Consider the following 15,988-nt stretch of genomic DNA (forward strand, 5'->3'; position numbering starts at 1 on the left):
CCCTGTGATTGGCTGGCGACCAGTCCAGGGTGTACCCCGCCTGTCGCCTGAAGTCAGCTGGGATAGGCTCCAGCATACCCCCGCGACCCTAATAAGGAGAAGCGACATAGAAAATAGATGGATGTTTACTTTTGTATAAATAAAAAAAAGCTCAACCGAAAAAAAACAACCATGTTGGGAAGGTCAAGCCATATCTGACGGAAACAGTTGTACACTCTTTGATTGCGTCTCGCTTGGACTATTGTAACTCGGCCTTGAACAGTCCTCCACTCGCCGCTTACAACTGATCCAAAATGCAGCTGCTCGCCTACTCACAAAAACTAAAAGGCACGAGCAGTTCACACCTGCGCTCTCTTCTCTCCACTGGCTACATGTTGTTTTTACAATTCAGTTTAAGATTGTATGATTTGTTTTTCAATCTCTTCGTGACTAACTAACGCCACCTTATTTATCAAAACTGCTTGTTTTGCACACTCCGGTCAGAGGTCTGAGGTCTTGTGACCGGCGTCTACTAGAGTGCCCTCGGTCCAGCCCGAAGACCAGAGGAAACAGAGCCCTTGACAGAGGAGACAGAGTTGAAATGTTTTTCTTTTGTGAAGTAGCAACTACTACTACATACTAGGATTCAGATTATTTAAACCCACCTTGAATCAGCAGTGTATTGTTTACCTACCTACCTCTTTGACATGTTTGCAATCAAACCAAAAATGGCAAAAATGTTGCAAACAAAAGAGGTTAAGCAACACCCAAATGTCCAATAAAATATCACTTTTCTGAAGAAACTGGTCATATACGGCTTGCTTGTCCGTCTCTCTGCGTCACACAGGCTCACGTTCCTTTGTAAACAAACCCCCACTCTGCTTTGTATTGCAGCCTCGTCTCCTTGGAGCTGCTCTGACGAAGTCCCATGGATTACCGTAATGACATGTATATCACTGAAAGCGCAGGACATCTCATCGAAATGCACAAATGGTTCAAGACTTATGGTAGTTTAATTAGAAAATAAATCAAATGCAAATCCTGTCACCGACAACAGCTTTGGTCTTAAAGGTTTTTTAATAAAATAATTTGGAAAAGCCAGGCAAACCGGATTAAAAAGCTTATACTGTATAGCCCGTGGGCTGTAGTTCGCCCATGCCTGAGTCAACCTCACACGATCTAATGTCAGTGTGTTTACATCAGTGTATGAAACTGACAATAAAACCACATTCATTGTGTGAGTTGTCTTTCTAACACACACTGAGGGTGTGAGACTTTCACACCCAAAAAGAAGAACACAATGATGGAAGAAAATAAGAGGAAACTTCATTTTTAAATATTCTATATCTTAAATTTTGTTGCAATGATGTCTGTGTAACCAAAGTTTGAACCAATGTGAATTAAAATCCCTTCCACGACATGATAGAAATGAGCAACCATCACAGGGGCTCAGTCATAAAATTTTAACCTTACAGCTTAATTTTCTGCTAAATAAAAAATGCTTGTTTGGCATCTATGTTGCCATGATGAAAGTGGTCCAGTTTGATAAGAATAACACATTGCTAGTTTGAAGATGATCAAATGGCATCATCCATCAGTGTTCATTTTCACTTCCAATTTCATCATTTCATTCCATTTAAATGAAGGCTGCAGACATTAACATGAATGATGTGTAATGCACGGCCTATCAGGGTGTAGAATGCGACTTTAGCGGTTAGTTTCAGCTAACCAGGATAATACAGTCTTAACAGTCACTGTGTATTTTCTCTATCTGACATATTTCTTGCTCTGTTTCACATCAGCTATTTCCATGAATTCCAGCAATGACGGCACACTCTCTCTCCTTTCATCCCCCATGAGCTGAGTGTAAAGCCTCGGAGTATTAAGAGGATCATTCTTTGTTTTACGACAAGCTCACATAAAGAAAAAAAAAACATCAACGGTTCAAATTCTGCAAATATAACACAAACCAGACAGACACGCATACATACAGTATGACTATCACATATGAAGTATTAGTACTAATGGTGTATTCAGATGAAACCTTGCAGTCATGATTTATCCTTTCTTCAAGGCCAACGTGTTGAGAAATAGTCATTGTGTCTACACATGTTTGTGTGTGTGGTTATTTTATAGGCTTGTATTCACAACCTCACATGAGCAGACTCTATCAATCTATTGGACTTGCTTACCTAATTGTACCTTCTCTTGTCTTTTCCACATTTAGTATTCAGTAGATGGTCACACTTTGCATAAAAATACCTTCAAGCGCTTTTCAGTCTGTCTTTCTTTTTTAGTTGACCTTATTTCTTGTTCAGGGATTTGAGGGAAATTATCCTCCCAATGCACCTTGTCGTCTCCTCAGACACACATATTGCACACACACACACACACACACACACACACACACACGCAGACACACCCTCCTCTCAGCACACCACCCTCCAGGCAGTGCACCTGGGTACAACACACATATACACACACCTATCTATGTGTGCATGCATACACATATACAGCTGCACTTATAAAAAATACACAAAAACACACACAATTGAAAGATTTGGCTGTTGATGCTAACTGGCCATCATCAGGAGGTTTCTCAAGATGTCACATGATGACGTGAGATACATGCACAGCCACACGCGCACCGTGTAAAAAAAACAGCAAAGAGGATTGATCTCCCTCAATGATATTGATTAGCCAACCCCCTATCCTGACCAGAGGATGCCAGCTGTGTCAAGTCATTTACTTCCTGAAGCGCTCCTGCAAGAAGGCTGAAAATAACAATGCTGCAAGAGATGTCTTAAAGGGGAATTCAGCCGGCTCCAAAAGGCCAAGAAGTCTACTGGGAAATGGTTGACTTAGATGGCTGGTGCTCCAAGCCATTTGTACCCTTACCCCTGGTTCAACTCAATAAGGTGCACGTCTATGTGGCAATATAAGGTGGAACCACACCCTTGACTCACCTCACCCCTGGTTAGTGTGTAAGTGATGTTTTTATGGACATGTGATCTGTAGCCACATTTAAAGACCTTAGTAACACAATGAAATGCGGAATGGGGAGAGACATTGTGTTTGTTCTATTCAGACTGAGCTTTTTAAAGGACTGGCGAAGGATACAACTGTTTATTTTGCCAAACACTCCAGTAACAGCATAATGTAAAATTGATACTGTCATTAAATGCTACGTTTTTATCTTTCCTGCTACAGTTTTTTATACTACCCTACAACTACTACTACTGCTACAGTGTTGTTGAATGACCCTGAGGTCCTACAATTGGGAATTTGTGCAAAATCTTCCAGGAAAATACGCACAAATGAATGGGAATTTTAAAAATCACCTTAGCATTACACCTGTCCTTGTTATACCCCATGATAGAATTTTTACATTGTCATATTAGTGTTGTTACATCTGATTAATAATAGTGGCTAACTTATTTTTCCACTTGTATGACAGCTAAGAATGTTAAAATGTTACTTTAAAAAATCGCCTTGCCTTTTTTCCCATATATGATGCCAACTTTTTTGCTTTTCATTTACTTTCTGTGAAAAGAAAAATGTTTCCAAATAAACTGAAAGTCAACTTTTTAAAATGTCAATAATTCTAACATGAATTATATATATATATATATATATAAGATACTGACAGGGAAAGAATACATGGAACGCCAAAACCAAGTAGCCGGTACAGTGTAGACAAACTGGGTGCTGGTGGCGTGGGCAGGCTTCTTTCCTGGTGGCAGGGGCGGCTCTGTGCTCTGGGCCCCCAGCGACCCCCAGGGAGCGGGGCCCGGCCCGGCCCGGGCCACCCTACGCCTGGCCCATGACACAGGGACGGAGGAGGTATCTCCCCCGACCCCAAGGAGGCCCGAGCAGCAATTGCTGATTGCTAAGTGGTATCATTTTCCAATAAATAAACAAAAAAGAACAGTGAATAGATAAGTAGCTTACGCAGTGATGAAAGAAAGGGAACAAAAATACCATTAAAAATGAAATATCAAGACTGCCATCCCTGTTAAAATAGAGTCCTGTTGCAATTAATTTGAAAATAAACACAATATAATAATATAAAGAAGTGTGATCTAACATTTGGCATGCTTTATTTCGAGACACCTGTCTTTCACATTCTTTCTTTCACATTCCCAGTTAGAAATGTGTCTGAGCGTTGTTGAACTCACTTTGGTTCCCTGCTTTTCTCCCCCACTCTGTATATTTGACAAGTTGGCATCCTCCAAGCGCATTGTCAAAACGTATAAAATATAGAAAAAGATGCTGAGAAGGTGGGGGAGAGGAGATGACAGGAAAGAATGTGAGAGAAGCATCGGAAAAAAAACGCGGCGAAACATAGTGAGAAGAGATCTGAGCTCTCTGCGGTAAAAGACAATAAAGTGTGGAAGCTTTTTCCTTTGTTTGATGTCCGTACCTCGGGGGCTCGGTGACAGAGACCGCCGCACAAGCTCAGTTAAAAGAGGAAAAATGACAGCAGCCATTCCTCGTTTTTCTCCATGATGGAGGTATAGTGTGTGTCAGAGGGAGAAGAGAAGGAGGGAAAAAAGAGGGAGTCAGACACAAAACACCAGAGAGGAGCCCTTGGGGTCTCATAAATCAGACCTGCACTGAAAGGGAGGGTCCTGGAAGTTCTTGCGTGAGAAGACAGGTGTCCATAGCATTCCGGGCCAGAGGTTATGGTCCACCACATCAGTCACCACCTACAACACACAGTTCGATATCATCATGAGACCTCATTACTGTGTCACAATCTTCATCTTTACTGTTTAGTTTTACAAGGGATCAAATATGCGAGAGCACCAGCGAAAAACGCCTTTGTAAATAGTTTAACACTGATTATTCCAGTGCATGTTGTGTGTTTCTTTCGATATATGAATAGAAGAGCCGACACCTCAGCGCATGATGGCTGCCAACAACATTATCATAGTAATAATGCACATATAGTTATGGAACTAAACTGAAAGTGAATTACTCTGAAGCAGGAAGTAGTATTTCTCCAAGTTATCCAGGTACAGTATTACACAAAATGAATATGAAATAAAGGCCAGAAAAGTAGAATCACCCAGCGACTCTTAAGACTACAAAGAGGATCGTGAATACAATTAATTGCATTATTTTCCCTACTATACATTATTTAAATCATTAAATATTTGTGAAAAACACATTGGGTAATTATTTTCTCTTACTCTTAACACACATTAAACTGTTCACCAATGATGTTGTTGTGCAACTATTTCATTGTTAACTGAATGTTTTTCTTGTACCGTTTGGACTTGTACTTCTCTTATTTTATTCTTTTCCGTGGGGCCCATATAATCCTTCATAATAGTGTAGATACAATAGTCAGACTCGAGTCACAATTTTGATGACTGACAATATCATCAAAGACTTGCAACTCGACTTGGACTTTGACTTCAATGGCTCGGACTTTAGTCTGATGACTTGAAAGTACTCGAAATTTCAGTGAGTGTGTTGAGTAAATTGTGTCCCCATTTAAAGTATTCAACTAACGTGACCATTATTATGTACTTTCCAGCAATATAATGCTGCAGGAACGTTGGTCGCTCCCCCGACACCTGGAAGCCCCGTCGACACCCCTCGCAGGGCGCCCAAGGCATAGAGGTGCAGGGGACCCTGGGGTCGCAGATCCATAACCCAGATCCCGAGCCGCAGAGAACGCGGACCATTAGGAAGCATGAAGACACGAGGCCAGCCCCTCCCCCCACCACAACGGCCAGATGACCCCAGCAAGGCAGACAAAGGAGCAGGCGAGGGGGAAAGTCAGCAAACAGCCCAGCTCCCCCGGCAGCCACCACGGCACAGCATCCCCAAGCCACCACGGCAGCATGTAGGCCATCAGCAGCACGGACGTCGCCCCGCGGAGACTGCCGGACCCAAACCCAAGCGCACAGAAGTACCCACGACCCAGGTCGGTCCAAGGGAAGCACCGCAAAACGCATCAACCGGCCCTCCGAGAAGGGCAGCCCAGCCAGACTAAGACGCCCCCACAGGCCATACCACCCTAAATGAGCCACGGTGCCCCAGTGGTCAGCGGACAGGTCCACAACCGCAGTTCCGGGCAGGAGACACCCCGATGCAGCATACTCCACCCGTGTATGTGATGATATAGGATTGTGTCTGTTATGCAATTTAAAAATAAATAAGAGGACAGCTCTGGAGGGCCTGAGGGCTGTACGTGTGTGTATGTACAGTATGTGTGTGGTTTTTTTTATAAACCGTAAAACATTCATGTTCCTACCTTTTTATTTGTATATGAAGCACATGTAGCTTTTCCTTCTCCGGAAACAGTTCTGATACTTTGTTGTAAAAGTCTAATCACCTCCTGGTGAGTTTGGGTATGTAATTCTCTTGGATTCCATCTTGGCAGCTGAATCCACTCATTCATTCAGCAGAGCATATATTGAATGCATTTGTTTTTCTGCTAGCTAGTGCCAGCAGAAAGAAGAAATAAAACACAAAAACACTGGCTTTTCCTCTGTGGAAGGAAGTCATTGACAAGCACCTTCCAGCTCAAGCACGCCTGATCCCTTCAGGATGTATTTTATTGTCTGATTAGCAAGAATAATGGTGTCACATTTACATTAAAGACATTACACAAGCTGTAAAAAATCAGGGTGGATAATAAATGTTTCTGCAACAATATATTATTGGTGACATGCTGAAAAACAGAAACTGGGAGGCGCCATGAGCCACCTCAGTGTGCACTCAGATGCTAGACTGGCTTGCGCACTAAGCCGAGAAGGTCACGGTGATCTGGCCTTAGGTTTCTTCCCTGTATTTCAATCTGCAAATTCAGCAATTTTTACTAATGACAATGTTAAAAAGAACAAAAACAATTGGAATCATACAGAAAACACATTTATAATGCATTTTAATCGACAATATTTCATTTATGTTATTATTTGTATTTATTTATTTATTTTCTCATGACTGGTGAGAGGGCCGCACGGTGGTCTAGTGGTTAGCACGTTGGCCAACACAGTAACAGCCTGGAGATCGGGAAGACCTGGGTTTGATTCTCCCTTGGGCATTTCTGTGTGGAGTTTGCATGTTCTCCCCGTGTGCGCGTGGGTTTTCTCCGGGTACTCCGGCTTCCTCCCACATTCCAAAAGGTTGAGGTTGAGGTTAATTGGCGACTCTAAATTGTCCATAGGTATGAATGTGAGTGTGAATGGTTGTTTGTCTATATGTGCCCTGCGATTGGCTGGCGACCAGTCCAGGGTGTACCCCGCCTATCGCCCGAAGTCAGCTGGGATAGGCTCCAGCATGCCCCCGCGACCCTAATGAGGAAGAAGCGGTATAGAAAATGGATGGATGGATGACTGGTGAGGCTCTGCCTTACCTGTCTCCCCCTGGCTGTTAACATCATCGCTCCTTGCAAATGTGCATCATCTTTAATAACAATACAGATTAGCTAGTTTCAAGTTAAAGTTAAGTTTTGGTCGAGTGGCTGCACTGCTAGTAGTGGCTAAACTGCAGCTACAAGTGCTGGCAGCAGTGGCAGGGCGTGCAGGCGCACTTTCACGCTTTCAGTTGCGATATCACGGTTCAAATATCACTCCCTCAATATATTGCGTTTTTTTTTTTTAAATAATGAATTAATAAATGATCTCTGTTTTGTGGTTGAATATTATTATTGCCTATTATTAGTAAAAAAAAAATACACATTTAAGCAAACTGTACATATTCTTGGCCGATATTAAGTACTTTCAAGCATAAAAATGCTAACTAAATAAACTAAAATACAAATACAAGGCAGAAGAAACGTTCTACTTGTGAATGTCGTATTCTACATTGGCCACTAAGTGTCACTAAGAGGTCTATGCTTTACTGAGAAACATTTTAGTTTTCTAAAACAACTTGAATAAAAAGTATTTTTACTTTTATGGACTGCAAATAAAATGCCACATTTAGATTTATCCTCCACAATTGGATGCAATCTTACATTAGTAGTCTGTAGTTACACAGCCATTGATTACCAATCTGTTTTCTTTGTGTGACCAAACCAGTTTTTCAGCATGATTGCACATGTTTTATTAACTGACGAATCCCAGAGTAGAAAATACAAACTGTTCAAAACGCTCCTTGTGTTTCACTTTGGTTTACTGTTTCTAATTGTGAAGCAACTTCTTGGAATGTTCCTTCCTCTCCGCCATGAATCCTTTATTGTTTCCAGCAGACACAATCATTGTGCAATTACAAACTGCTAGAAAAAAAAAACATGCAGAGGAATATAATTGCATTGGACTGTGTTGGATTAAGAATACACTCAGACAGTTTCATTGACATGAATTTATATTTTATATGCTGACCAGGGGGCAATTGAGGTAGGAGGATCAAATCTGTGGCCCTCAAGAAACAGGCCACATTCTTAACAACTTATCCACAGCTGCGTTTTATTAGAATTTTTTCCAGTGTTCATCCTTAAGTCTCCTTACCCAGATTTGGATGTGATGGTTCAATGATGTGTCCCTACAAAGACAGTAATACAAGTTGTATGTGCATGACTCCGAAATACAGGCAGGTACATTTTGCCTTTCTGTTACCTCCTTTCATCTGAACATGAACAGAACAATAAAGCTCCTTCATACAAATACACACAAACACACACGCAGACAGTCAAAAAGTGAAGGGTCCCACAGAGTTCACAAGCTAGTGAATAATACAAGCCCCACACTGGACCTGGCTGCATGCTGTAAAAATGGCCTACGTGTCACATGCATACGAGTGCATGTGCATGCATATGTGTGAGTAGTGTACTCTCTATGGTAACAGGATGAATTATTCACTGTTTACTGATGAGGAGGCATTTAGACTCCCAGGAGTGGCGTGCAGACACGGGCCTCACCTCTCCTTTCACTTATGGCGTCATCTTTTATTCTCCTGCTTCCTTCATCCCAGCTCACCGCATATCTGCTCAAACTGTTCTGATCTACCGCCTTTGTGGATAACAAGATATATATTTTTTAAAAACATGTTTAAAAGGGGCAGTCTTCATCTCCAAATGTCTCCCCATCTAGACCCTGTTGGCCTGGCCTCTGATGGTAATAGCTTTGTTTCAGTGCACACAAGAAGAATCAATTTGCATGTATTAAATCAAGGAGGGTTTCAGGGCGCCCTCTTTGGAGCTGTCTGGACTCAATTAACATCACCTGACTGACTACATTTTTATTATTGTTACCTTTGTGTTGTACACAAATGCTTCCATCCACATAAGGTAAAACTCGCACAGCAGTACCTCTGAAGTCATGCAACTCAGAATTAGAGCAACATGTTTTGGAAAAATATGCCTCTAAAGTCTTGTTGGTTGGAACTGCAGATACGGAACCTCAAGCCTCAGTTGGACAACATTCAAAGGCTTATCATTTGTGCGTACATTTGCATGCACAAAAAAATATATATAATTGCATTTATTGATTGAAAACAATAAAAAAGTTCAAATGCGTATGGAAACCAGTTCCCCATTGTGTGTACAGGTAGTTGGGTTACATACGTGTTCCGTCCCTACATATAGCTAAATTAACTTCCTAAGTCACTCGGACGGAACACAAGAAGGACATATATAAAATACAGTAAAAAAAAAAAAAAGAGGAATTACAATAATTAAATGGCAAAAAGAGAACTCTGTATCTTTACTCTGTGGCCTTTTGAGTGGAGGAAGTAGAAGATGCTGGAGAATAAATAAAAGAATAATAAAACCATCCTCAGTGATGGTCGTGATAGTCAAACATTTAAATACCAAAAGTGCTGCCATTGTTGGTGGGTTTTACTCTTCTTTTAGAGCTATGATTAGGGATGAGCAGTGCACCACTATCAGTATCTGTATCTGTTCACCCATCTAAATGATCTGTATTAGTGGCTGTGTCTAATTTAAGGGTCTGCAGCCCACAAGGCCAGTAGCCTAACCGGTCGACAAAGGCCAGACGTTCAGAGGCTCTTCCTCAAGCCGCAAACCAGCCTTGTGAATTCAGACGGTCTAGCCTTCCTCACTCTTCCTGGTTGTGTCACGTGTTCTCACGTTTACCCTGACATCATGACAGAATGATAGCTGCCTTCAATCGCAAAAGGGGGCAAAAACCTTACTAAAATGTAGGAGAACAAACAAAATGTGACATTACAGAAGCAAAAAAAAAATTTTTTTTTAATCTAGGTTTTACGAGGTTCTCCGTCGGCAGATTTACCTCCAGCTCAGAGCTAAACCTAACAATTAGTAATATTACTAGCTACAGTACTTATTTGTTACTCTATGGCTACTTTGCTCATCTGGACAACACTCTGATCTGCACCAACACATCATTTATGAAATGTGTTTATATATAGATGCCAGCATTTAAGGATCATTTGAATCATCATTTGAATACCTCGACCAACTTTCATAGTATTTCTAAGTTTCAATATACAGTATATATTATTTAATCACATATATGACTTGATGTAATAAAACAATGTAGCATCCGACACAGTTTCAAGCTGCAGGGCAGCTGCATGTTAAACACTGAAAACATCATTTTGTTTGCCAAATTAGGATCTGAAATTGTATTTATTCATTGTTTGTTTACCGTATGTGCTTGTGAGCTCATGCATTTCCTTCAAGACTGCTCTAAAAACAGAAGCAAGAGAAATGTAAAGACAAGATCACATTAACAGAAGTACAAACATCAAAGTTAACACACAGATTTCCCCAATAAAACATGTATGTGATACACACAAACACAAAATTACTTCATCTTGTTCCATTTATGTACGTAATATGAAAGGTATTTACATTGACATTGACATTGCGGAAAGAGTTAAGATTTTACATCCAAAGGCTCCGCACATCAAACTGTATGCTTGCATACAAATAAGCCAATACTTCCGACTAACAAACAAACCGATATTTATTAATAAATCAATACTTACAGTTCTCCCGCTTTGCGGGATGGAGAAGGAGGACAAATTTTTCGGCGACATATGGAGGAGCCTTCGCAGACTTTCTTCTTTGGACAGCCTTCACGCGGCTCGATGACGTCATGCACCCCACAAATACGGACTAGTAGGTTGCAGATCTCGGATTTAGACACAGCCCGTATCTGTACTCGGAGTGGGCGGGAAATAAACCGGAAGTGGTGGTGGCGTGGTTTAAACAGAAATGGGTGGGGCTTAAATTGGAACATTATTTTAAGTCCGAAATTGACATGGTTTAATCAGAAGTTGCTATATTTATTGTTTATTAAAAAAATATTTACAGAACAGCATCAAATCTGGTGATTCATGCAAACATCCAGTGATGGCAAACAGGGAAATCATCTGTCAGCCTTGTTCACTGTATTTTCCTCAAAAACACCACGTTCAGGACTACAAGCACCGTTTTCCAATGACTTTGTACCACCAGCCAAATTGGAAGCAAGCAGACGGAAAAAAAAACAAAGCACAGGCAGTGACAGAGACGCAACACAAGCCGTTTAAACAACAAGTCAACCAACTAAATTTAAATATCATGCAAACCGCTGAGCAGCAACAGCGAGCGGTTATTCAGGCACCGCGACAGAGCAGCGAGCGAGTGCCCTGTTTCGCACCGCCCGCACCGGGGCTCGAACACAGGACCTTTGCAATGGGAGGTGAGAGCGCTGACCACACGGCCAAAAGCCCGGCCTGTCGACCAAGTGTTCAGGCAGTTAAGGCAGAGGGAGTGAGGTTTACCAACATACACTTGCACAGCCTCATAGGCTGGCATCCGTTACACGAGCATGCAGTAGTCTTGTAGTCGTATGGTATTGTAGCAACGAGACTATTGTGTATGGTTCGAGCTATGATTGAACAGGAAGTCAATGTGTGCATGTTTAAATGCTGTGTGACTAGACAGTAGTTATGTTGTGGCATGGTACTTAGCGATAATGAGGAAGTTGACAATAATGTTTTCATAGAAATTACCCCTTTGGTTTTCAAATTGTATTATTTGATTTCTTTATTATTTTTTTAGACTTTTTTTTTTTTTTTACTTATAATAACAAAATATCCCTTAAAGGATTATATATGTGTGAATGATTGTTTGTCTACATGTGCCCTGCGATTGGCTGGCGACCAGTCCATGGTATGCTCCGCCTCTCGCCCGAAGTCAGTACTCTAGTGTGTATAAGCGGCATAGAAAATGGATGGATGGATTATATCTATTTTTATTACCTATGAGCAAAAATTGTTTCAGAATCTGAGCAAATTGGATGTCAACCAGCGTCCCAGAACAGATTAATTTCAACCTTAGAGGTTTCATTGTACAGTCAAGACAATCAAGCTCCTATTATCAGAAAGGGGCCTTCACAGCTGCGACCATAGGATTTCCTTCCTCTAATTGGTCCCCTGAGAAAATCACTAAGGTGTTCACATCTGCAGAAATAAAATATTCACATATATGCACACTCATATGCAGTCAATCTGAGCCAATCAGTGAAGAGCTCCTTGGGTAGTGTGCACCCTTCCATCCTTCCTCTTATCTCTCCTTTATTCCCTGGTTCATCCCTCACTTTCAGCTCCATTGGTACCAATTACTAGAGTCAGGATCCCCAGTTTTTCACACACACATGGTTCACTTAGTCACAGCCCAGCTTCCACCACCGTAACAAAACCAGCTCTCGAGTTCCTTAGCCCAGGGTGCTAATGCGTGTGTGTGTTTGGAGTTTCCCATCCGGTGCAGCCGTTGTGCTGCTTATTAAATAAAGCCTGTCTAAAGCTGTCCTAATCCTTTCCCATAGCTATCCCTCAATGCACATATAGACACAAACACATTTCTGCACAGTTGCAGAGGGTCACAGCTCAGCAACATATCTTGTCTTCTGGCAACATGATCAGATGGAGAGTAAAAGATGGAGGGGATACATGGGGTAACGTTATGCACACATACTGAAGCATGTAAACTCAGTAGGCATAGTAGTGAAAGCTATTTCAGTAAAGTGGATCGGAGCCAGCCAGCCACATTCAATGTGGTGGTTCAAGTTTTGCAGTTTTAGTCAAGGCAGTCAGTAAGGAAATAACAAATTGTGCATAAATGTTGCAAATATTGCAGCTGTTAAAGTACATTAATGTACGTATGTTAAAGTACAAGCAAGCCCTTCTCACAGTATATTTAACTGAATAATTTACTGTTGTCTGCATTACATTTTTGTAACGTAATTTTGAAGGAAACATACAGTGAGACGGGTAGCGTGTGTTTGGGTACCAAATGAAATAACACTCGTCTAGATGTGTCTACTCTCCAAACACATCCCTAATAATTACATCAAAGCATGTGCATGTTCACACCCTCACGCATACATACACAATACCCCCTCTCCCCCCACACGCACACTTTGGCAATTTGAGCATGTGTGTGGAGGTTTGAAGGGCCACTTGAGGTACACGCACATCACAAAAAAATTTCAATGCATCTCAATGAAGGGCCCTCAATGGGGACCCAGCTAGAAGCAATGTGCACATTTTGTGCTCTCTCTGTTACACACACACACACACACACACACACACACACACACACACACAGAAACACACTCACAGTATTACACAGTATTATATACTATATTGGATGTGTGAACAAGAATCAGAACATGTCAAAGTATGTCTTTGTTTCTGAGACACAGAGCATGTCAAAATCATTATTAGTGTGACGCTGCAGGACACACACTTTCTCAGTCTCATACACACATACACACAGATGCTAATAGATTTGCCAGCAGGGGTTCTGGGTCCCAGTGAGACTCTGCAGGCAATCACTACACAAAATACAAGCTGGTCTCTTCTGCCTCCAGGTCTTGGGTATATGAAACTACTGTATATTACACCCCCCAGTGTCGAAAAAGCATATGGGGGGTGGAATGGGAAAATGTAATGCAGGCAATTTGTCCACAAAGGAGAAGATTAGACTCTTTTATTGTCATGCATGCTTTACACAAAATCTGTCATCTCTTTCTCAACCCATCCTGAAACACAGCATGCACGCATCTACTTGTCCATATTTCTATCAAACTGGCAGCCCATTAAAGCAGGGGTCCCTAACCACTGGGCTCGGTACTGGCCTATAGGGGAGTGGGGCGCAAAAATAACTCCAGAAGCAATAGGAAGAAATCAACAGCAATCACCATATGTATTATAAAATATATGTATTTTTTGCACATCACTTTGCCAAATTCAACGTAAATGCATATCAAATATTAATATTAATATTCCCATCCCATTGACCACTGTCAAAAGAATGAACACTAAAAACGCACTGCACCTGTCACTCATGCTCATCAAACCATGCTATTGTCATCTTCCCTCTGGGAACTCGAGGCTCGCACCAACGGTGAGTCAGTATTCATTTTGTGTGTTTTGTGCAGCGTTTTAAGTTCATGTTTGAGGTATTGGTACGTTTCACTCACAGACAACAACATGATCAAACTGATCCATGTTTTTCAGATAAAAACATGCCTATAGATGGTAAGCCTTTGGAAACCCACCAAAATATAATTGATGAGAATTGTGTGGACACACACCAGACAGCCCTTTTCCTTATTGGCCTTCCATAAAGCTATGACTTCAGGATCTTAATCTACATTACATTAAACACGCTTCTTTCAATCGCTAATTAGTCCCTCTATCTTAGTAAACTCTCCTCTTGTTTTAACATGGCGATCCTGACCTTGCCTCGCTGCATGACTGCGTGCTGTAACTGGGGTCAGACGAGTGGAATGTTCTGGTGTTGTTCTGCAGTCTGATCCTGGACAAAGCAAAGGACAGGGGCTCAGACACGCACACACACACACGAGCAATGTTGTGTTACCTTAAGCCCCATATAGTGGAACATCAGGACAGAGTGGAAAACCGCCGGAGAAGAGTGATGACAAAGAGATGCGACACCTTTTCGTCCTCCCTTGACTCCCCTCCCCCACTGTTCGTTCCTTTGACATCAAGGTCAGACTGGGTTACAAATGGAAGGCTTCTCTGCTCTGCTTCTATTTACCTAGCAAACACACACACACACAAACACACACACACGCTGACGGAAGGCCCATGCTGTAACGCCCTTGCTGCAGCATCGTTAATACAACATATTGTCCACAGCGGCATCATTAATAAGCGCCAGAGTGCTGACTTCTCCTCAGTGGCCCCTAAATATGAAAGGCTGACGTGGTTATTGTGAAAGTTTTGTGTGTGTGTACAGTACGTCAAATGTCAACCACAGCCTTTTTTTGTGCCTCTATTTCTGTTCCACTTCATGACATATCTTCTCACTAGCACATAACGCACAAATACACACAAGACATGAGCTCCTTGGTTGATGGCACACGCTGAGTAGAAGATGGATTCTGAATAATTATAGAGATAATTGCCAACACACGGGGAAAAAGGGAAGATCAATGGCTGATCATTTGTTTGTGAGTGGGGAGGGGCGGAAGTGGGACGGCAAATACCTGTACATGTATCGACTGACTGTGCATTCAATATTATTTCAAGCTGTTATAGTAGCATATGCACGTATGCATTGTGTAGTTGTTCATAGATAAAGCACAGAATAAAGCCTTTCTAGATACTTACGCAGCCATATGATATTTACATTCACTGCAGGGATCCACAACATGACAGGAGAAAATGCAGTTAGTTTTTTACTACGCTAAGACTATATTTTTTTTCTACTTCCTGTCATCTTCCACAGGCCATGCTAAAGCGTAGCCTGAAGCACATATGTACTGTATTTCGCTTCCTCTCATGGGAGACAACCCCAAAAACCTTGAATACTTACTAGTACTTACTAGTACTAGTTACTTTCACAAAAGAACTAATTGAATTGAAATGAACGGAATTACTCCTTCGTAAATGTAACCAGTTACCAAGGAAAGTAATTATTGCATTTATTTTTGTAGTGGCATCGGGAGACGTTTGATGAGATTAGAGTTAACGACGGATGTGGACAAACACTTTCATCACATCAATGACTTTGAAGCCGTGTCTGTCCTATCCTGAAAACGTTTTA

The sequence above is a fragment of the Dunckerocampus dactyliophorus genome, chromosome 4 (genome assembly GCF_027744805.1).
Source record: "Dunckerocampus dactyliophorus isolate RoL2022-P2 chromosome 4, RoL_Ddac_1.1, whole genome shotgun sequence".
NCBI classification, from domain to species: Eukaryota; Metazoa; Chordata; class Actinopteri; order Syngnathiformes; family Syngnathidae; genus Dunckerocampus; species Dunckerocampus dactyliophorus.